General features: G+C 40.4%; 1 long non-coding RNA gene across 1 annotated transcript; it reads right to left on the bottom strand.

Moving 5' to 3' along the window:
- Positions 1 to 3,006: 3,006 nt before the first annotated feature.
- On the bottom strand, positions 3,007 to 20,486 carry LOC120093711 (uncharacterized). Its single transcript, XR_015625889.1, has 2 exons — positions 20,374 to 20,486; positions 3,007 to 3,215 (listed from the first exon to the last, which is right to left on the bottom strand). It is a non-coding gene; the product is annotated as an uncharacterized LOC120093711 (long non-coding RNA).
- Between the last annotated feature and the right edge of the window lie 2,081 nt (positions 20,487 to 22,567).

The raw sequence follows: 22,567 nt of genomic DNA, 5'->3' as shown, positions 1-22,567 counted from the left end.
CAGATGCCCAGGCTCCCTGCCTAAGCCAGAGCCTATGCTATTCTACCAGACATCAGTGACAGAGGGATTTCTTTTTTACAATGTAAATAAACCTTGGAGTCAGAGATCAAAAGTTTCATAATTAAATTCCAGATCACCAAAGGAAAACTGTAACCATTTCACCATGGCCCAGAAGACCACTGTAATTTAGCTTTTGCCCATATTTAACTGAAGGCAAAGGAGAACGACTGTGACGTCAGACAGATGGGGGCTTCACATTGCTCCTGCACACCGTGTCTGTGTACAAAGTGAGGGTTCCATCTTGACTCAATGTGAATCTCTAAACATAGGAAAAGTGTATAAGTAGGTTTTTAAAAAAGTACCAATTTTTTTAAGGGCAGGATATTTTTTCTGAGCATAGATCAAATTATTTAGCACATGTATAACTAAAGCAGATTGGTTGAAGAGACAATTACTTTGGAAATGACTTACCTTTGCACAATTTCCATTTAAATTTTCTTGGTCAGGCCAAACTGAAAATTACCAAACCCAAAACTTCAGCTTTTACTAAAGTATTTGGAGTTTTTTTAGCCCCTTTATGAACATTTTCCATAGGCATAGTTTTAATTAAAAGTGAACGAGATTATCCTAGACAACTATAAATCAAAATACTGAGAGAACTATCAGCCGAACGACTAAACTAAATGCATGTAGGAAGTCCCTAAAATCACAACTTGCCTAGGGCTTACATTTTCTCAGAAACGTTGCTATGTAAGCCTTTGAAAACTTGACCACAATTTCCCTTTGAAATTTTTTAATAGATCCAAGAGTTACAACAGAAATCCCCAACCAACATTTTTTTTCTTTTTTTCTTTTCTTTTTTTTTTTTTTATTAACTTGAGTATTTCTTATTTACATTTCGAGTGTTATTCCCTTTCCCGGTTTCCAGGCAAACATCCCCCTAATCCCTCCCACTCCCCTTCTTTATCGGTGTTCCCCTCCCCACCCTCCCCCCATTGCCACCCTCCCCCCAACAATCACATTCACTGGGGGTTCAGTCTTAGCAGGACCCAGGGCTTCCCCTTCCACTGGTGCTCTTACTAGGATATTCATTGCTACCTATGGGGTCAGAGTCCAGGGTCAGTCCATGTATAGTCTTTAGGTAGTGGCTTAGTCCCTGGAAGCTCTGGTTGCTTGACATTGTTGTACATATGGGGTCTTGAGCCCCTTCAAGCTCTTCCAGTTCTTTCTCTGATTCCTTCAACGGGGGTCCCGTTCTCAGTTCAGTGGTTTGCTGCTGGCATTCGCCTATCTATTTGCTGTATTCTGGCTGTGTCTCTCAGGAGCGATCTACATCCAGCTCCTGTCGGCCTGTACTTCTTTGCTTCATCCATCTTGTCTAATTGGATGGCTGTATATGTATGGGCCACATGTGGGGCAGGCTCTGAATGGGTGTTCCTTCTGTGTCTGTTTTAATCTTTGCCTCTCTATTCCCTGCCAAGGGTATTCTTATTCCCCTTTTAAAGAAGGAGTGAAGCATTCACATTTTGATCATCTGTCTTGAGTTTCATTTGTTCTAGGCATCTGGGGTAATTCAAGCATTTGGGCTAATAGCCACTTATCAATGAGTGCATACCATGTGTGTTTTTCTGTGATTGGGTTACCTCACTCAGGATGATATTTTCCAGTTCCAACCATTTGCCTACGAATTTCATAAAGTCATTGTTTTTGATAGCTGAGTAATATTCCATTGTGTAGATGTACCACATTTTCTGTATCCATTCCTCTGTTGAAGGGCATCTGGGTTCTTTCCAGCTTCTGGCTATTATAAATAAGACTGCTATGAACATAGTGGAGCACGTGTCTTTTTTATATGTTGGGGCGTCTTTTGGGTATATGCCCAAGAGATCAACCAACATTTCTAAGACAACGGGTTACTCTATTCAAAAACACAGCAGGCCTTGTTGCTGAAGAGCATAACACTGACAATTCATTGAACATGGAGGAGTCTAGCTGGTGTCTACGTAGAACCTTCACCCCTCCATTTTTGTTATGGAAAAAAAAAAGTAATCTGCCAGCTACCAAAAGAGAAACATAAATACAAGTCCAGCCACAAAACCTTTGGTCTATGATCTGTCTTGCTTATAAAATACATCAGGGACATAGTGGTACAAACTTGGTAGGAGTAACTAACCGATGTCTATTTGACTTAAGGCCCACTCCATGGAACAGAACCTGAAACCAACACTGCTTTGGTAATCAAGAACCAGAGGCTAGATAGCTCATAGACCTAGGTGTGGTTGTCTGAATATCCTCATTCTAGGGAGTGGCACTATTTGGAGGTATGGCGTTGTTGGAAGAAGTGCGTCACTGTAGGTGTGGGCTTTAAGACCCTCCACCTAACCATCTGGGAGCCAGTCTTCTCTTAGCAGACTTCAGATGAAGATGTAGAATTCTCAGCTCCTCCTGCACCATGCCTTCTTGGATGCTGCCATGTTCCTGTCTTGATGACAATGGACTGAACCTGTAGGCCAGCCCTAATTAAATGTTGTCCTTTATAAAAGTTACCCTGGTCCTGGTGTCTCTTCATAGCAGTAAAACTCTAAGACACTAAGGGTAAAACCAAACTCTACTGATCTACAAAACAATAAAAATGTAACAATAAAAGGACTCCTAGTGATATTCCGCTGTAATGCTAGATCAGTGCTTTACCGAGGTTATCATCAGAGAAGCTTTTAACTGTAGCAGATGGGGAAAAATACAGATACCCCCATCCTACAGTCAGACATTACACACCACACACACACACACACACACACAGAGAGAGAGAGAGAGAGAGAGAGAGAGAGAGAGAGAGAGAGAGAGAGAGAGAGAGAGATTGATTCATGGAGGAGGCAAAAAATGTAAGAACATCAGGAGAACCAGGCCCTCTAAATCAATTGATTTATGAGCTCACTGGGACTGAACTTAAATGAATTCATATGAACACACAGAGGCAGAATCAGCAAGCACAGGGCCAACAAAGTCTGCACCAGGTGCTCTAAATATTTATATTATAGCTTTCAGTTTAGTGTTTTTATGGAACTCCTGAGTGTGAATGAACTCCTCGTGTGCCTTTTCTTGCTGGTTCTTTTCTTCCATTGGTTTACCTTGTCCAACTTTTGTGTGACGGTCTTTGTCTTATTATATTTTACTTTGTTGTATTTTGTTGTTATCTCTTAAAAACTTGTTGTTTTCTAAGGAGAAACAGAAAATAGTAGATTCAGTTGAGAGGGGACGTGGGAGAAACAAAGTAGTAGAGGGAAGGAAAACTGTAATCAGAGTATATTATATCATATCTATTTTTAATAAAGGGAGAGGAGAAAGAATTTTCCAATATATTTCCAATGAGATTTCCTCACCACAGTCTTCCTAAATCAAAACTTATTACACGTAAAAGGACCCATTTATATTTTTACTTATCGATTCCAGATTTGTCTTCGAGGGCAACGAAGAACTAATTAATTTCTCATCTACGTTCCATTGCTGATCTATTTGTATACAGATGTGGTGGTGGTGGTGGTGGTGGTGGCTCTTTCACTCAGGCTTTTCTATACCCTAAGCATCCCTAAGTCCTCTAGTGCTCCCCACATATTTAATAGCTGAAGTGGGAGTTTCTGAATTCTTTGGAGACTCAGTTGTATCATGTGATACTTTTCTGGAAGCTGTCTTATGTGAGGGCGTTTTTGCTGAAGTAGACACGAGGGAGGGTGTTTTGCTGAGAAGAGCTATGTGGTGTTTTCCTGGAAACTGTCTGGTGAAAGGGCACGCGATGTTTTGCTGGAACAGATTCCTGAGAGAACTCACGATGTTTGGAAAGAGTATAAGTATAACCCAACAGACAGTGGATGACACTGGCATTGGTCCTCCTTGCTTTCTTCACTGACCCTTTGCTTGTCGCGACTTCATAGGAAGAAACACGCCAAAGAACTTGTGTTGTTGTTTCAGCTATTATTTTTTTCCACTTCAGCAGACTTGTGCCAATTGCTGAACCTCTGGGTTTCTTCCAGATTGGGCCACTGCTAATGTGTGTTTGGTGTGTGGCTAGTTAACTGGACTGCCAACAATGAAGATTGAAATTGCTCTACCTCCAAACGGGGCATAGTCCCTCTTTCCTATTAACCTTTCTTCCCTACCTCTGGTGGATGGTGGGCTAAAAGGGAGGTTGAAGCCTGTAAGAACCCTTATTAAAGTAGCTTTTGAAAAATATAAGCCTACTAAAATCTCTATTCCATTCACAATAATACCATGAACTTCCTGGAGAAGTTTCTGTTTGCACACATCTCTGTAGAACACAATCATTGCCCTAACTATGGTAACCTAAACATAGTGTTGGCCACAACAACTTATAACTGTTGGCCTGGTAAACCCCTCTGCAGTCTTGATTCTGCCGTGTACTATAATTTTCCTCCCTGTATGATTAGGAAAACTAATTTGGGCAGTGAAAGTTAACCCCTTATGGCATTCCTTAGTAGAATAAGTGATTACTCAGCATTTCAAATTTTTTATTCCACATATTATCTCCACTGTACATTGCTCTGGGACATTCCTTAACAATATCTTGAAGCATTTTCTTAAAATGTCTGTGAATGTAGTGCACAGTAATTATGTATAATTCTCCTGACTTAGCAGTCTATTCGAATACTTTAAAAAGACCTAATTTAAGATAATTTACATTTAGTGGGTCTATTTTCACAGTGTGTAACACATTTCATCCTAAATTCTCATGAACGAATTGTCTTGAGTTTCCTGTTTCTTTTTCCCACTCAGTGCTTTTCAATTTAGCCTCACTCCATTGTCTGAGGTGTGTGTGTGTGTGTGTGTGTGTGTGTGTGTGTGTGTTTGCACGCCCATTATTATTTTTCTAATTTTTCTACACCATACTAGTCAGGCTTCTCTAGAAAAGAACTGATAAAATGATGTATCAAAAGGGTATTCATCAAATTTGCCTAGATGATATAGTCTGGGTAATCAAACAATGGCTATTTTCACACAAAAGCATCTGAGGAACCAGTCCATATTGGAAAGCTGAAGAAGCTAGCCTCTGATATCAGGGAAGAATGTGGTCTTAGTAACAACAGCACACAAACTGCTCCCAGAAAGGGCCTGGGTTTGCTTCTTAACACCCAACCTGGCATCTCACAAACATCTGTAACTCCAATTCCAAGGGATCTATGACCTTCTATGACCTTCTGGTTTTCATGAGAACCAGTAATATGCATAGTACACATGTACATGCAGGCATGATATCCATGCACTTAAAATTTTATAATATCATTACTAGATGAATAATTGAAAGATTTCATGGATACATTGGTGCAAATTTTAGACTTCAAAGAAAGGTTTTAGTTTTCCAAAGAAAAGTATGATTTAAACAATAACATATACATACATACATATTTATTCACAGTAAAACATTAACATGTATTGCCTCACACTACCACATTTAGTATATAATTTAAACAAGGGGTAGGGATTAGTAAACTGGATTAGCAAAAGACACTTGCCATCAAGCCGGATGACTTAAATTCAATCTCCAGGACCCATGTGGAAGAAAGAGCAAATCAACCCTGCTGTGAAACATGTACACCCCCAAAAGTTATTACTATAAAGATTTTTGGAAAGAAACAAAGATTTTTGTTTTTCTTGAAAGTGTATGTTGTTGTTATTGTAAAAATATAAAAAATAAAAGGCTGTCTTTTACCCGCTCTAGATCCAGCACTGTGGTGCCCCAAGATGTCTGCTAGATATCTTAATTCTCAGTCAGCAAAGCCGCTCACTCACTTTGCTCCATCCCATATCACACTGCTGAAGGAAGTTCTCTCTCTGAGCCTGGCAGCAATCTCTCTACCTATCTAGTTCCCAAGGCAGGTTTCCATGCCAGAAACATACATCCCATTTCCGTGGTGGCCCAGTGTCTCCAGCCGCCGCACACTTTCCTCCACCAAACCATCACATAAAAGAACACACAACACAATAACCTTTGACCCAATTGATAAGCTATAATTGCCCACCTAAACATACAAAGCCCGGTACACATCCATCCCTTAAGAACATTAATAACAACCTGTGAATACACAGAGTGGGAACTTAACGTCAGCTTCCATTTTCTCTCTGCCGGGACTACTCTCTCTGTCCCTCCTGTCTCTCCTCTTTCCATTCCAGTCTCCTCCTCTTCCTTCACACTTTTCTCCTGCCCATCCTTCTGTCTTCCCCAGTGACAGGCCTCCTTCTATCCTGTACCTGCCCTCACCTGTATTTTACAGATTAAATGGGGAGAAGGTTCTGGTGAATCGTGAGTACATGACTAGGCAGCTGTCCTTGGGCCAGTGGAATTAGCATCAAAATACAGATAACTCCAGGGCAAACCACAACAGGTTGTCACTAGTTTCTTTGCCTAAGAAGTTTGCTATAGTTGTGAGTGAACAGCAGCCGACCAACTTCCTAAAATATATGAAGGAGAGCCTAGTGGGGTCTCCTAATAGTGGGGGAGATGAAGTCCCAATTGGCCATCTCTTTTTCCCAAATGTGACTTTTAGTACTGGGACTGGGTTGCATTGAATTGTTGACTATGGGGGGCAGAGGAGGTACGTGGAAATTCCCAGACAACCTAGTTGCTAAGACTATAGGTTGGTCTCAGCACACTGACCAGTGGTGTCTCATTACTGAGGACAATGCCCACACAACTCATTGAACATGAACAAGTTGAGCTGGTGCCTATATGGAGCCTTTACCCCTAATTTCTAGTATGTTTAATGTGAGAAGATTCTCTGCAGGCTACCAAAGGAGAAATGTAAACAGCCATAACACATTTTACCTAAAATCTGTCCTGCCTGCAAGATATTGTAGGGGAGGGGTGGCAGAGAATTTGCGGGAGTAGTCAACCAGTGTCTGATTTGACTTAAGACCTACTCCATCAGACAGAACCCATAATTGGATGACCAAGAAGCAGAGAGTTGATAGCCTAGACACCTAAGGTAAAACCAAATACTGCTGGTCTAAAAAAAAAAAAAGAATCTATAAAATGACTCCTATGCATATTCTGCTGGAGTCATAGTTCAGTGCCTTACTCGGTCATCAGAGTCGCTTCCTCTGGCAACAGATAGGATTAGACACAGAGTCTTACAGTCTGACATTAAATGGAGAGTCCAATGGGGCATCTCCATCATATCCCTCCCCTCGCAGCTCAGGGAATCTCATGGAAGAGGAGACAGAAAAAGTGTGATTGTAAGAGCCAGGGGGATGGAGTACACAGGAAGACAAGGCCCTCTAAATCATCAGGATTCATGCACATAGGAACCCACAGAGAAGTGTTTGATGGACACATCCAATTTAGGGGTGAATGTTCCAAGGACTCCCATTCTCTGTAGATTTTCAGCTGTGGTCTCTGCATTTGTTCTTATGTGTTGTAGGAGGAAGCTTCTCTGATGATGGCTGAGAAAGATACTGATCTGTAAGTATAGCAGAATGTCATTAGGAGTCATATTTTCATTATGGCTTTTGTTCTGTTTTACTTTTATATTGTTAAAACAAACAAACAAAAAACAAAAAACAAAAGAACAGTAGTATTTGCTTTTACCTTTCTGTACCAAAGATACTAGCATACAGGGGTGAAGTTTCTATGTAGGCCTCAACTCAATTTCTCCATATGCAATGAGTTGTATAGGTGTTGTCCTCAGCAAGGGGGCCTTGTCAACACATTATGGAGAGCAACCTTTAGTCCTGACAACAGCAGCCTGGGTTGTTTGGAGTTACCCATGGTCCAACAACTCAATTAGCTGTAAACTAATCCATGGACTGAAAACTTCATTTAGTGACAAAAAATGTCCTCCAGATCCTCAAATTATTTGAGGATTTTACTTAGAGTGCCCTCATCTATGTATATACTTTAGGAAGCTTCTACTATGACAGAAGTCTCTCTCTCTCTCTCTCTCTCTCTCTCTCTCTCTCTCTCTCTCTCTCTCTCTGTGTGTGTGTGTGTGTGTGTGTGTGTGTGTGTGTTTTACTATCCCAAAAATGGTCGTTAATTTTAGCTGTCTCTGTCCATATTCCTTCCTTTCTCCCTGTCTAGCTCTGTTCCCTCTCTTCACTTGATCCTCTCATTCCAACCCCTCATCCATAACTATCCAATTTCCCTTTCCTAGGGAGATTTATGTGCCCTCCCCTCCACCAGTCTCTATACCTAGAACCATGGAGGACTGCAGACTTTTTAAACCTGTGCCCAGTGCATGAGGAGTTTGTCTCGGCCTTTGAACATGCACATTGTCTGGCATATCCAGATGCTGGTGACTGAGGTGATCTCTTAACAAACTAATTCTTTTCCAAATCCCGAGTTGTGGGAAGATTTCCTTCACTGGTCATCTCTTCTCTCTCACATGTTACCTCTGTGCCTGGAGTCTGCTTTTCAGGTTCCTCCTAACCTGTTTTCTGATAATCAAACCTTTGGTCCAGAACTCATGAGTTTCTCCAGACTTTGGTATTATTATGTGTCTGGTGCTATTTCAAGCTTGAGCACATAAGTGAGAAATTAAGTAAGAGAGATTCATTGCCAAGGAACAATGAAATTCTATTAGAGTGACCAGAGATTACACTTTATCCAAAATACATTGTAATTGAAAAATGACTCCAGACCCAACATTATCACTGACAATAGTTCTCTGCAGGTAGCTTTCAAATTTACTCTAATGTGAATTTCTCAACTCTTCTAAGCCTAGATTATTTGAAATATTCAACATGAGAAAAGATTCAGAAAGAAACGAAGTAAAACAAATGCCCCTAAGATCAATTTGTGCATTCTTCATATCCTCTGCTACAAGCCACACACAGATGGCTCTGTTCTCTGGCAATCTTATAGACATTGCACTCCATATGGTATATATATATATATATATATATATATATATATATATATATATATATATATATATATATATATATGATGGCCAGGCATGGTGCCGTTGCCTTTAATCCCAGTACTTGGGAGGCAGAGACAGATCTCAGTGGCCAGCTTGAGGTCAGTTTGCTCTACATAGCAAGTTCTAGGATGGCCAGGGCTAAACAGTGAGATCCCCCTTTGAAAACAAAACAAAACAAATATACACACATATTAGGCAACAAATGGGCTTCCTTTTTCCCCACCTCTAAACATTTATTGCATTAATGCAATACACTTTGGAAACGCAATAAAAGGCCAAAAAGAAACTGGTAAACAGTGAAACATCTGAGATAATTTTAACTTAATAAAATGCAAAATCTGGATAAACATTGAATATGGACTCCTAAAGGTCAAGCCACTGTGTCTCATGGAAGACGCAGTCACGATAATTATGTGAGGATTTCAAAAGCCAGCCATGATAATGTCAGAATTATTTTCGGATGTTTTATTTTCTCTTCTCGCTTATCCTTGGCTTTTTTACATTGCCAAGTTGACTTCTTCAACCACGACTGTGATCAGACCATCATGCTATCAATTCCTTGGTTCAAAAGCATCCTGTCCAGCCTCATAATTGTGAAATAATGTGGCAGAATCTCCGTGGGATGCTCCAGACCTGCAAGCCCAGTTCTGATATCCCCTGTCTAAATCATTTCTGTCACTTACATGTCCACTGTTTTACAAACTGGATCATTTTCTTTCATGACTAACCTACATCATCTGGTGGGAATGATGGGTCGCTGATCTTCGTAGTAGCTTTCTGCTTTCTCCTCTAGTAGACATTAGTATATGTATTACTACTTGGTAGACCTGTATGCACACATGAGCATAAATACATGACATTTATACAGCACTTACTTTCTGAGACCATGGTTTACTGTCTATATCCTCCACAATGCTGAGCTTTTTGATAGCGCTCATAAATATGTATCGAAAATGAACAAATGATTGTGTACCCTAATAAAAGTTAGCATTTATCCATGGACAGTTTTTAATCTCATAAGGTATGTTCCAAATATAGGTTATTTCCTTGTCGCTTGACAATTAATAATCCCCTCTCTCAGCACCATCTTGTGTCATCTGCAAATCCTCAGAGGGAAGAATTACATGTTTTCTTGTTTACAACATATGGAACTATTTCAAGTCATTTGCACTGCCCCCAACTTTGGAGACTTTGATAGTTCACTTTTCAGAAACTTATAAATCATGACAATTTTGAAAATAGTTTCTAGAGGGACTGTAATAAGGAAGTCATTTATACCCTGAATCTATCGAGAATAAATATACACGTTTGAAAGACAAAGAGAATAGCAGAGGTATAACTGTAAAAATAAAGGTCTACATGCCATTCTTTTATTTCTACAAAGAGGTTTATGTCCTTTATTTTCAGTTTTTCAAATCCTATTTATGAGTTTTAAACATGTGTTTTGATTTGTGCAACATGTGTATCAAGACAAGAACTATCTGTACACTGCTGTTAAAACAAGGAAGTATGCCATTTTCCATGACGATTTCGTGAGTTTGTATTTGGAATATGGATGGTTTTTAAGGGAAGCTTGATAAATGAACATATAAAGTCAGTTCTAGTCTAGAGAGTATATGTTCTCCAAAAGTTAAAATACTATGTGCTGTGTGTATATTAAACCTGAGAGCAGACAGCTGGACTGTCTGGAGGAAGGTTCTTGGGAAACACAATATTGTCATGGAGGGAAATCATCTCCATAAGACCAGCAGATCTGCAGCTTAATCCTAGAGACCCCCACATCCACTTCCAGTCAAAGCTGAGCAATCTCTGCCTTTTTCTGAGTCCATTGCAAACACTTTTCTTCTTTTTCAGGACTTTGAGTAACATTTTGTTAAACAGAAGGTTGTAAGCAATTACTGAAAGAGCATGGCGGAAGCTCCAGTGTCTTGAAGGAATAATAGTTACCTGAGAAGTCATGTTCAGAAGTCCACAGAAGCAGCTTGAGTGAACAGTGCTCTGACATGCAGGAAGTGTGTGTGGAGGAAGACACACTCTTGAATGCTAAGCAAGAAACATGTGCCAAGAAAAACAGGTGCGAGACAGTATTTTTTGTACTTGAAGTAGAATAGAAAAACATAAAATACTGTCATTCAGATTTTAAGATTTATTTATTCTTATTTTATGTATATGGATGCTTTGCCTGAATTATATAAATGCACTGCCTGTAGTGCTCGCATCCCATAGAAGCTGGAAGAGGATGCTGAATCTTTCGGAACTGAAATTACGGATGGTTGTGAGCCACCATATGGGTACTGGAAATCAAATCTGGTCCTCTCCAAGAGGAACAAGTGCTCTTAAGAGCTAAGCCATCTCTTGAACCCCTGTCATTTGGATTTTAAAAACAAGAAGGATCCAGTAGGCCTCAGAGTGTGGAGATGTTAAGTCCTTAGTGATTAACAAAGTAAAATATTCACGGTTATGGTCTTAGGGTTTTTATTGCTATGATTAAATTCCATGACCAGCCGCAAGTTGAGGAGGAAATTATTTATTTGGCTTACACTTGCATATCACTGTTCATCACCAAAGGAAGTTTGGACAGGAACTCAACAGGGCAGGAAGGTGGAGGCAGGAGCTGATGCAGAGGCCATGGAGTCGTACTGCTTACTGGCTTGCTCAGCCAGGCTCATGTATAGAACTGTGATCCCAGAAATAGCACCATCCACAATGGGTTGGGCCATTCCCCATCAATAACTGATTAAGAAAATGCCCCAGAGCTGGGTCATACAGAGGCACTCTCCCCATTGCGATGACTCTAGCTTATATCAAGTTGACATAAAACTAGCCAGAACAGTAATCAATGTGTGGTCATTAATGTTTCCTTTCAACAGCTCCTTGTTACTCAGAGAAGTTTGACTTGGCTCTGAGTTCCAGTCATGGATGATTAATCTCTACTGAGTATATATACTTTGTTATTTCCTCTTAAGTAGAAATAGATGTTCCCAGGAAAGCAAATGCAGTCATCCTGTATCCCTAAACTCTATCTTTGTCTTTACTGAAGCTGCCTTCCGTACTAGCAGAGAGACACCCTTTAGCTAATGGTAAAAGGCAATGGTTTTAAGTAGGACAAGTCAGACGGAAAAGCTGAAAACTTACAAATTGTCAAATATAGTGCAGACAGCAGGAAATATTGAAACAAAAGTTCTATAATTATAATTAAAGAATCAGATCACAAGTAAGTAGAATAATGGGGTTTATGTTTACTTTCTTTTAAAGCAATTAAATAATCTACATTTTTCCATCACTTTGATGCAAATCCATAGATGATAACCCTTTGACACTGTAAGTCTAGCTAGCTTTAAATTAATATTCCTTTCAGAAGGAGTAAATTTTATCTGGTATTTGTACAGAAAACAAAAAGTACAGCAGAAAATCTATCTTTTACCTTTTAGCTGTGTGTGTGTGTGTGTGTGTGTGTGTGTGTGTGTGTGTGTGTGTGTGTGTGTGCGTGCATGTGTAGGTTTACAAAAATATATATGAGAAATAAAAATGAAACCAGTTACAAGGGACTCCGGTGCTCTCCCACTCCTATTTAGACCATGTCTGAGCTATCTTTTTATGTATAAGAATTTGTTTTCACACATTGAAATCTTTCCCTATGTTAAGCAGCTAGCTTTATGTCTGAACATTATTGCCTACAGAGTTAGTTAGCTTTGTGTAGCTGTGGCAGAACTGCCTTAAAAAGTCAAATGAAGAGGAGGAAATGCTAAGTTTGGCTCACTGTTTCAGAGGTATTGTGTTGCAGGAGGTCCAGCTACTTTTGAGCATACACTTGGTGAGTGTTATGACATGAGGCTATGTGACAAAGGAGACTGCTCATCTCAGAGAATGTTCTCTCTCATACAAGGAGAGAACTTGTCATCCGAGAGCCCCAGGAAGTCCTCCCTCTGAACATTTCTGGTCTGACACCAAGCCTTCTGTACAGTAGCCTGTATGACTCTTCTTGGTTATCCACCTTTGCTTTCTTATTCTGTAAAATGATTCCTCTTTTCTTTTGGGAACCCCATTCTATTTTGTTCACATGAATCTGATCCATCCTTATGAAACATCGGGAGTGAGAATATAAATCTTGTCAAAGTCCCCCCAGGCTTCTGGATATTGTGACTGGTTTAGGAACATGCGGTTAATCAAGACAGGTCAATAAGAATCTTTCTCAGAACATTGCTTTGGAGATAAGGGTGGAATCGACTGTTTGGTTGAGGTGGATGTGTTTGTGGGATAAGAAGTGAGATGTGGTCAGCCTTTTTTCCTATAAATCAACAGGACCCTGTTCAAGAGAGACAGAGTATTAATGTGGGATGCTTTTCATCTAACTGTGACTGAAATGTTGCTTTAAGGCTTTGGTTTGTTTGTTTTATTTATTAATTGATTGATTGATTTTTCTGTACAGGAACAAATACATTTTCTTTTGTGAAAGACGTTTTGAGTCACTTTTCTGTTATTCTGTGGAAAGAGTCCTGGCTAGTCAATCATTCACTAGATTGGGAGTTCCCACTTCATACATTTCTAGAAAGTCCCATTACTTACTTTGAAAATATGCATTCTGTCAGGTGAACTTCCCTAGATTACTAATTACTTGCTTCTGCCTCCTTTTGTGTTTTTCATTTATAAAATTCTCTTGAGAGCTACTCTCATTAACAGGGTAGTTGTAGCCAGAGCCTCACATTGCTGTAAATGCTAGACTGAGAAGGACGGCAGCTATGTCTAAAGAGGTAACAGCCTTCCCCACAGAGTACAGTAACAGGCAAACCTTGCTAAATTCCAACTCTGTTCTAACTTGATCGAAATTAGTGATTCTGTACATAAAATAATGATGCTGGGCATTGCTGAATGAAAGTGGTTTGTGTGTGTGTGTGTGTGTGTGTGTGTGTGTGTGTGTGTGTGTGTGTGTGTGTAATTTGCGAGTACCCATGCCACTGGCTCTCCAAGAACTCAGGCAGTAGCTGAATCCCCAGCAACCAAGAAGACTCTTGCTTCCAGGTGAAATTGTCTTGTCTTTCCTTTTAGCTCAGGCTCTTGAGAGTTAACAGCAAAGACTCTAAGTCAGTGGTTCTCAACCTATGGGTCTTACCCTTTGGGGGATGAATGACCCTTTCACCAGGCTCACCTAAGACCGTATGCAAATAAGATATTTACATTATGATTCATAGCAGTAAAATTACAGTTATGAAGTACCAATAAAAGTAATTTTATGGTTGGTCACCAACACATGAGGAACTGCATTGAAGGGTCACAGTATTAGATAGGTAGAGATCATTGCTCTGGATAAGGTTGATTTGTTCTGTATTATTATTTTTCTACTTAAAATAGATTTTTTAGGCTTGAGATGTGGCACAGTCGTTGAGAACACCAACTGTTCTAGAGGATATGGGTTCAATTCCCAGCAACCACATGGTACCTCATAGATAGCCTCCTGTAACTCTAGTTCCATGGGATCCAACACCCGAACATGCATACACACAGGCAAAACACCAATGCAAATAAAAATAAGTGAAATATTAAAAATAGATTTTTATGCAATATATTCTGATTACAGTTTCCCCTCTCCCAGCTCCTCCCAGATCCTATTCAATTCCCCGGCCCACCTAACCCCTCATCCTTTCTTTTCCTCATTACAAAACAAACAGGCATGTAAAAAAATACATAATAAAATAAAAAGAGCCAAACCAGCATAGGGCACAATAAGCAAACAAACAAATTTAAAAAGAGCCAATGGAAAAGCCCAAGAAACACATAATACACACTCTCTCATACACAGAAATCCCATAAAAAACAAATTGGAAAACATAATCTGTGAGTGATCAAAAGAGCTGTGAGGTAAAAATAGAAGAGAAGACCCAGTGAAGGCGTTATGAAACAAAAATCTTCCAAAAGTAATATTGAGTTCATGCTGTGTTGGCCACCTACTTACGGCTGGCCATGGGGGTGTATATATTCAGTGTAATTGTACTAGAGAAGACTATTTTTTCTTTTTGTGAGTTGTTGATTCAGCTAGAGATAGATTCTAGGTTAGGGATGGTAGCTTTGGTCTATGCCCTTTCTGAGCACTGGGACTCCACCTGATGTAGACCTGTGCAGTACCTACAAATGCTACCCCCAGTCTCTGTGAGTGCATATGTACACCAGCCATGTTGGGTCTACAAGGCCTTGTTTCCTTGGTGTCCTTCATCTCCACTGGTTCTTAGAATCTTTGTGCCTCCTCTTTCACGGGGTTCCCCCCTGAGCCCTGAGGAAGGGGAATTAACAGAGACACCTCATTTAGGACTGAGTGAACACTCAGTACAAGGCTCTCTGTACATTGTCTAGTTGTGGGTTTGTCTTTGTTCCTGTCCAATGAAGAAATTCTGTGAAGATGGCTGAGTAAGATGCTGACTTATGAGTATAGTTTCTTCTTTCTTTAAAGAAGTCCGGGATGGTTTGTATATGGCTGGCCCTGGGTGTGGCACTATTAGGAGGTGTGGCCTTGTTGGTGTAGATGTGTCACTGTGGACATGGGCTTTAAGAGCCTCATCCTAACTGCCTGGAAGCCAGTCTTCTCCTGTGTGCCTTCAGATGCAGATGTAGAACTCTCAGCTCCTCCTGCACCATTCCTGCCTGGACAATGCCTTGCTCCCACCTTGATGATAATCGACTAAACTTCTGAACCTGTAAGCCAGCCCCAATTCAATCTTGTCCTTTATAAGTCTTGCCTTGATCACAGTGTCTGTTCATAGCAGTAAAACCCCAATTAATACAAATCCCTTTTGGGTTTACTATACCCCCAGAAAGAATACTGTATGTAAACTTTACCATTGTTTTGGTATCTTTTGCAGGAATTTTTTTTTATTGCTCTAGAATTCCAATTATCTCTGTAATTGTGGCAGTCACATGTGATGTTCTCATGTATAATGGATGGCCACCATGAGTAGAATGTCATTTATTTCTTTATTTCTCTCCTCTTTCTCTGAATTATCACTTAAATGGGTCTAATGGAGTTGGCGAGAGCTGGCTTTTAACAAGATCATGGGGAAAGTTTTGGATTACAGAGGGACAGGGGACAAGAAAAAAAGGGAGGAAGGGAGGAAGGAGAGAGAGAGGGAAGAAAGGAAGGAAGGAAGGAAGGAAGGAAGGAAGGAAGGAAGGAGGGAAGGAAGGAAGGAAACCCAGGCAATCAAAAAAATCTGTTTTAACACTTCTGTGAAAGTCTGCTAACAAAATTCAGTGAAAATGATATATACAATGTAAAATCATTTGAACACTGCATGAGGCGTTTTAAAACACGAGTTACTATCGTAATGCATCACTCTCCCTTCTTAGACTGGGAGAGGCGTGGGCTAGCATCTGCTCCTGGTTTCCCAAAGACAGCCCAGTAACTGTGCTTGAACCGTGGGCTCTTGTTTTAATAGAAGGGGGTGTGGGCTGTTGGAGCTCCAGCGTGCACATTCTGAATCTGTGCATGTTTAGGACAAATCAGAAAACCCAAACTTCTGTGAAGATGTAAAAGGAGGAAATGCAACACAGGGAGTCGTCACACAATGAAAACGAGGGTGGAAAGCTGAACAGGCTGTGTTAACGCCAACAAGATCAGCAGTAGCAGAAACATACAAGCATCTTTTGCTTAAGCAGCAATGGGAAAGACATCTGGGAGAGCCTGGGGCTGGGAGGACTAGAAACTGCATGAGCAGGAACAGACAATGGGGTCTAAGGAAAAAATAACACTCTTGTCTATAATACTAGAAAACACAGAGAGAGAGATGCTCTTGGAGCTCTCTGGCCTTGCCTGGGCTGCCTTTCTTCCAAACTGAGACCCAGTCACCAGCCACCCCAAAAGCCCAACATGTCCTCTGAAGGAATCAGTCAGTTGTCTGAGATCCCTCCACTCATCTAACCCCAGATTTTCTACTCTAAAACAGTGACAGTGCTTATCTCTAGATATCGGTGCATTAAATATAATAAGAAATAAGTATATAAATAAAATAAATTGTTTGAGATAATCATTCAACAATTAATTTCCTTCCTTCATGCTTGAGATAGCTCTGAATTGAATAATTACTTATTAAAAACCTTTTTTATTGCCTTAAATTATTTACTCTAAATAATAGGCAAAGGGGTTATAGACACAGTGATTAGGTTATATGGATAATAGTAATAATCATCATAATAATAATAGTAATAATAATATAATGCATTCATATGAGACAGTAAGGAAGACAGGTAGAGGGACAGTGGACATAAACAAATCTACTCAGAGAAGTAAAGGTGATGCTGAGATGGGCTTGGACAGAGAAAGATGAGGAGAAATAGAGGTGCCTTCTATACCCTGAGAAGATCTCAAGTGGAGATAGCAAGACTTAAGGGTCACAGAGATACTGACATTGCCTGCCCCTGCATTTAACGCATTGTGAAGAAAGTAACCAGGTTAGCAATGGATTCAAAGAGTTTTAAGGGAGTCTGGCTAGGGAAATGCACAAAACAGGAGTCAGTGGGAAAAGAAATGGGAAAAGGGGGCATATGGCACACCATGATGATACAAGACCAGATGGAATTTTTCACAATCGTACAATCATAGCTGTTGACATGCACTTTCTATTGAGTAGAGTTTGTTTCACCAGGGGACAACTGTCTGATATCACCCTCTCTAAATGATGCATATGGTCAAACCGTGTAAACTTCCTGAAATAAATGTTAAGCCATACAGCAGTTCTATCTACCTCAAGCCTTATTGGTCAGTTTATAAGCCATACCAGCCATATAAGATGTATTTTCTAGGTTACTTCCACCTGTTTCTTTTTTAAAAATTAATATTTGCTCTCAACACACACCAGAAAAACTCCTTCCTGTATTGGATGGTAACTAACATAGAGAATCCTCCCTGGGCAACAAGCGGAGTAGACTCAGGAGTGAGTGCTCAATTCTAAACAGGGCAAACACACTACATCCCTCTTCCCAAGGTTCAGTGCTCTTTGAGAAAAAGAATGGAGAGAATTTTAAAGTTAGAGGCAGTCATAATGTAAGGAAACCGTGTTTTCCAAACACTATGGCAGAGGAATGTATGACCTCACAGAGACTGTGACAATATACAAAAGCTCTCACACAAACGCCAACCGGACAAATCCCAACATATAAAAAGGGGAAATGGGTAAGAAATCCTACCACTGACAGAATGGGACATTTACCTATGATAGGTGCTGAAGAGAGACAGTAAGTTTTTTTTTTTCTTTGATTTTAATTATGAGAATCTTGGAAGGTTGATCACATGCAAAGGCAAGCCCCCGCCCCAAGACTAGCTGGGCAACACAAGCTGAACTCAATGGAAGGAGGGGCAATAGGAAACGCCAAATTGAGTGGGAAGGCTTGGGAGGGTGGAGCGTGTGGCTATGGAGGATCTGGAGAAGGAGACTGAATATGTTCAAAATAGAGTGCATGAAATTCTCAAAAAAAAAAAAAACAAATTAAAATACTACTTAAAATGAAACTGACACAGAGGCAGATGCTTGCAGACAACCATTGAACTGAGAACTATTGTCCCCTTTGGAGGAGTTAGAGAAAGGACTGAAGGAGCTGAAGGGGTTTTTAACCCCAGAAGAAGAACAACAATACCAACCAACCAGAGAACCCAGAGACTAAACTACCATCCAAAGAGTACACTTGGACTAACCTATGGCTCCAGTTGCATATGTAGCAGAGGATGGCCTTGTTGGGCATCAATGGGAGGAGAAGCCCTGGTCCTGCCAAGGCTCCATGCCCCAGTGTAGGGGAATGTCAGGGCAGGGAGATGGGTAGGGGAACACACTCATAGAAGCAGGGGGAGGGGAGGAGGGGATAGGGTGTTTATGGGCAGGAAACTGGGAAAGGGGATAACATTTGAAATATAAACAAAATAATTGAATTGACTATTAGAAAATTGAAATGATTTCACATCACTAGTTCTATTGCAGTGTATTCCTATTGCCTAAATCTGATGAGCTGGCTGGCGAGCTAATACTCTCGTGAAACTTGAAGCAACAGCTGATCAATCTCTTATAAATTTTGGCAGCTTTATTATAAAAATTTTAAAGATAGAATAGCTCCTCTTACAAAAGTATATTAAAATAGAATAGAAAATTCAGATTTCTTATTTTTTTGTTTTGTTTTTACTGAGTTGTGTGTCCTTGCGTTGGCCAATCTGCAGTGGAACATGGGGCTAGAATGTCTGTAAGGACACTATTAACACAAGCTCTTTGTGGAGCTCTTGACTTCTGTATGTGATCCTAGACCTGGCTGCAGTATCCGATTTATGGGATTAAAAGCAAGTCCCATGCTACCATAAGCAGCTATAAATACACTCGGTTTTAATTTTTTATAACATCACTAAACTACCAGGGATCTGCAGATGCCAGTTTTGCTTTCTTTTGGGCAAGGCCTTTAAGATGTTGGCATAGTTACTCTTCATGCTATTGTGATAGCTGAAGCTCTGAAGTGATGTCTCATAGCTTAAGAGCACTGGCTGGCGGGATTGGGGATTTAGCTCAGTGGTAGAGCGCTTGCCTAGGAAGCGTCAAGGCCCTGGGTGTGGTCCCCAGCTCTGAAAAAAAGAACCAAAAAAAAAAAAAAAAAAAAAAAAGAGCACTGGCTGGCCTTCCAGAGGACTATCTGTAGTCTATCTGTAACTATCTGTAACTTCAGTCCTGGGAATATGGGTCTTTGCAGGCACCAGACTTAACAATGGTGAACAAAAGAGAAGTAACTTAGATAAGGAGGAATTTATGTCAATTCATAGCTTGAGGGAATGCTCCACCCTGGGACTTATACCTGTAGGAGCTTGGGGCGACTGGCCCGAGTGCATTCACAGTTAGGAAGCAGAGCGAAAGACGCTGGTGATCAACTGCCTTTCTCCTTCAGATTTAATCTGGGACCTCAGCCCAGGGAATAGTGCCATTTACATCGGGCAAATCTTCACACCTCAGTCCATCTAATCAAGTGATCAAATAATTCCCGACGGGCCTAGCCAGTAATTTACCTAATCTAGAAAATTTACCAGAGGCTTACCTTCGAGATTGTTCTAGATCAGCAACTATCAAAATTTCCCAAGTATTGAGAAATGAGAGGGTTAACGAGCAAAACAAAGATCAGAGAAACAGGCAGTGTGGCTCAGGAGAGGAAAGCCGGAAGGAACCGGAAGGAGCCTAGGTGGAAATAACAAGCCAGCTGTTCCTAGAGAAATGATATCGCTGCTGTTGCTGCAGCGGCAGCTGCTGTTGAGCCACAGAGTGGAGCGAGGCTCCAGAGTTGAGTCCAGCAGCAGAGCCAAAAGGGCAAGACCACGTGAGCAGACAGATGGACAGACAGCAATTCAAGTAAGCTAAATCAACAGTAGGGACTGAGCTGAACAGAAGCTCTGGACACTTGAAATTCCTCTAGCTTTTCTGGCCTCGACACGTACCTTGGGTGAACCGGTGACAGGCTGGCTGACCTTCATGATCAACTTTGTAGTGATGCCAGTTACCCAGCATCCTCCTGGGGACATCCGAAGGCTGTGTCATACCCTCCACACAATGCCCATGAATGGCTTTTGCTGCTGCTGTTGTCACATTGCCTCCACTGACGTCACTAAACAGTCTGTGCTGAGCTGGATTCAAAAGATTTTAATTCAAGGGGCTAAGCCACCTCAGGTTTCATGAAATGTTTTCTAATGTTGTTCCTAGCACATATGTGACTCAATGTGATTTAAAAAAAATATACTAAGTAATTATTGCTCTCGTTAGGCCGCGTGCAAAATATAGTTTTGCATTTTCTCAGGAACTCTGCCTAAAATGAGATGTTTTATCATAATATAAAAAATATATAAAAGTGTACAATTATATTAAAATGCTTTATCAAGGTTATTAATTTTAAGTGATTATAATACGATGAGTTAATTTCATAACCACATTTGCAAAACATAGTAATGCAGAGTGTGTAAGAAACTAGAAGTTAAAACAAATAATCTCATTTTTATAATAAACCACTCAGGTAAGTTCTGAAGTAATGAGAGAAAATAGAAATAGAAAATAGAATGAGGTACACAATAGTGGTAAAATGTTTTTTATAATATAATTCTCAAAATGCATATCATGGAGGAAAAGAAATTCATCTTTAGGAAATTTTGTTTCAAGATCAAATTAGAAAATGATATTAAAAGTTCAACATGAACTTTAGAATGAGGAGCTCGAAGGAGCAGGATGACAGTCTCTTCAAGTCTCTATATGAGGGCTCTGCTGTTGAAGAGAAGAAAACGGTGGTTTGCATAATAAAGGAAAGAAAATGCAAGAAGGCTTCTCTCCTGTGTCTTTTGTGACACACAGACAAAGACAGACACTTCTGTAAATTAGCAACAATAAGCCATTCTAAGAAGAAACAGCTGCTCTGTGGAAAAACATGCAAGACTAACTTTGGGCTTTGATCATGTGGAAGAAATTTCCGTCTATTGTGAAGTTTTCGATGTTAGTCTTTTATAGAGCTTCATTTATATATACTATCACAACTATACATATTTGTGGAATATGGTGTGATATTTCAATAGATAAATACAATGTGATCATATCAGGTCCTGCTCTGGAAACATAAAGCCACAGGATGTGTCCTCCAGGTTAAATTAACGACTTAGATGTTCAAGTGCTTGCCAACTCTTCTGTCTTCAAGCATTTTGTTTAAAATTACTTTGCATCAAAAATGGCTGTGGGGTTTTCCCAAGAGATTATGAGACTCTCTTCTCAGAGAGAGTAAATCTTAGCCCAAAGGAAAGGTATTAAATTTCTTGAAGAGATATAAAAATAGAGTGGATTTGTTTACCCAGTCAATCCATCATGGAAGAGAAATGTGTGAGAAAACAGTGGGGAGACAAGAACTGTCTTCAGGAAGCTTGTCAGGGTTGACCTCTGGGAGCCAGTAGAGGGAGCAGGTCACGTACATATACCTCATGAGCTCTTCAGGCACGGGCTCCTTAGATCTGTAGTGATCTCTTCCCTGAGCACGAATCATAATCATCATAATCACTGGGCCTTCTATTTTGGAGAAATGGGTGGTTTACTCTACTGTAATCATACAACACTGGAATATTTTTAGAGAATATTAATAGTTGACTTATTCACAAGCTCTCCAAAGCCTAGGTTTCGAGATTTAAAGTTTCCTGGAAACTTTCCGAATATAATCTCATTAAAAATTCTATCACCATACGGTAGTGATGGAACACCTGGTTATGCTTTATTTCCCAACAAAACGTTTACAAGGATAAGTCAATTCATGGTGGGTAGTTGGCAACACCCATTGGAGAAAAACAGTCCCTCCAAACAGGGTGTTGAGAAAATTGGAAATTGTACTGACTGGTTCTGTGTGTCAACTTGACACAACCTGAAGTTACCACAGAGAAAGGAGCCTCAGTTGAGGAAATGCTGACCATGAGACCCAGCTGTGAGGCATTTTCTCAACTAGTGATCAAGTGGGGAGGGCCCAGCCCATGGTGGGCGGTGCCGTCCCTAGGCTGGTGGTCCTGGGTTCTATAAGAGAGCAAGCTGAGCAAGCCAGGGGAAGCAAACCAGTAAGACACATCCCTCCTTGGTCTCTGCATCAGCTCCTGCTTCCTGCAGGAGAGAACATCG

The sequence above is a fragment of the Rattus norvegicus genome, chromosome 7 (assembly GCF_021556685.1).
Source record: "Rattus norvegicus strain SHRSP/BbbUtx chromosome 7, alternate assembly SHRSP_T2T, whole genome shotgun sequence".
Classification (NCBI taxonomy): domain Eukaryota; kingdom Metazoa; phylum Chordata; class Mammalia; order Rodentia; family Muridae; genus Rattus; species Rattus norvegicus.
This window is presented reverse-complemented; position numbering and strand designations above follow the sequence as displayed.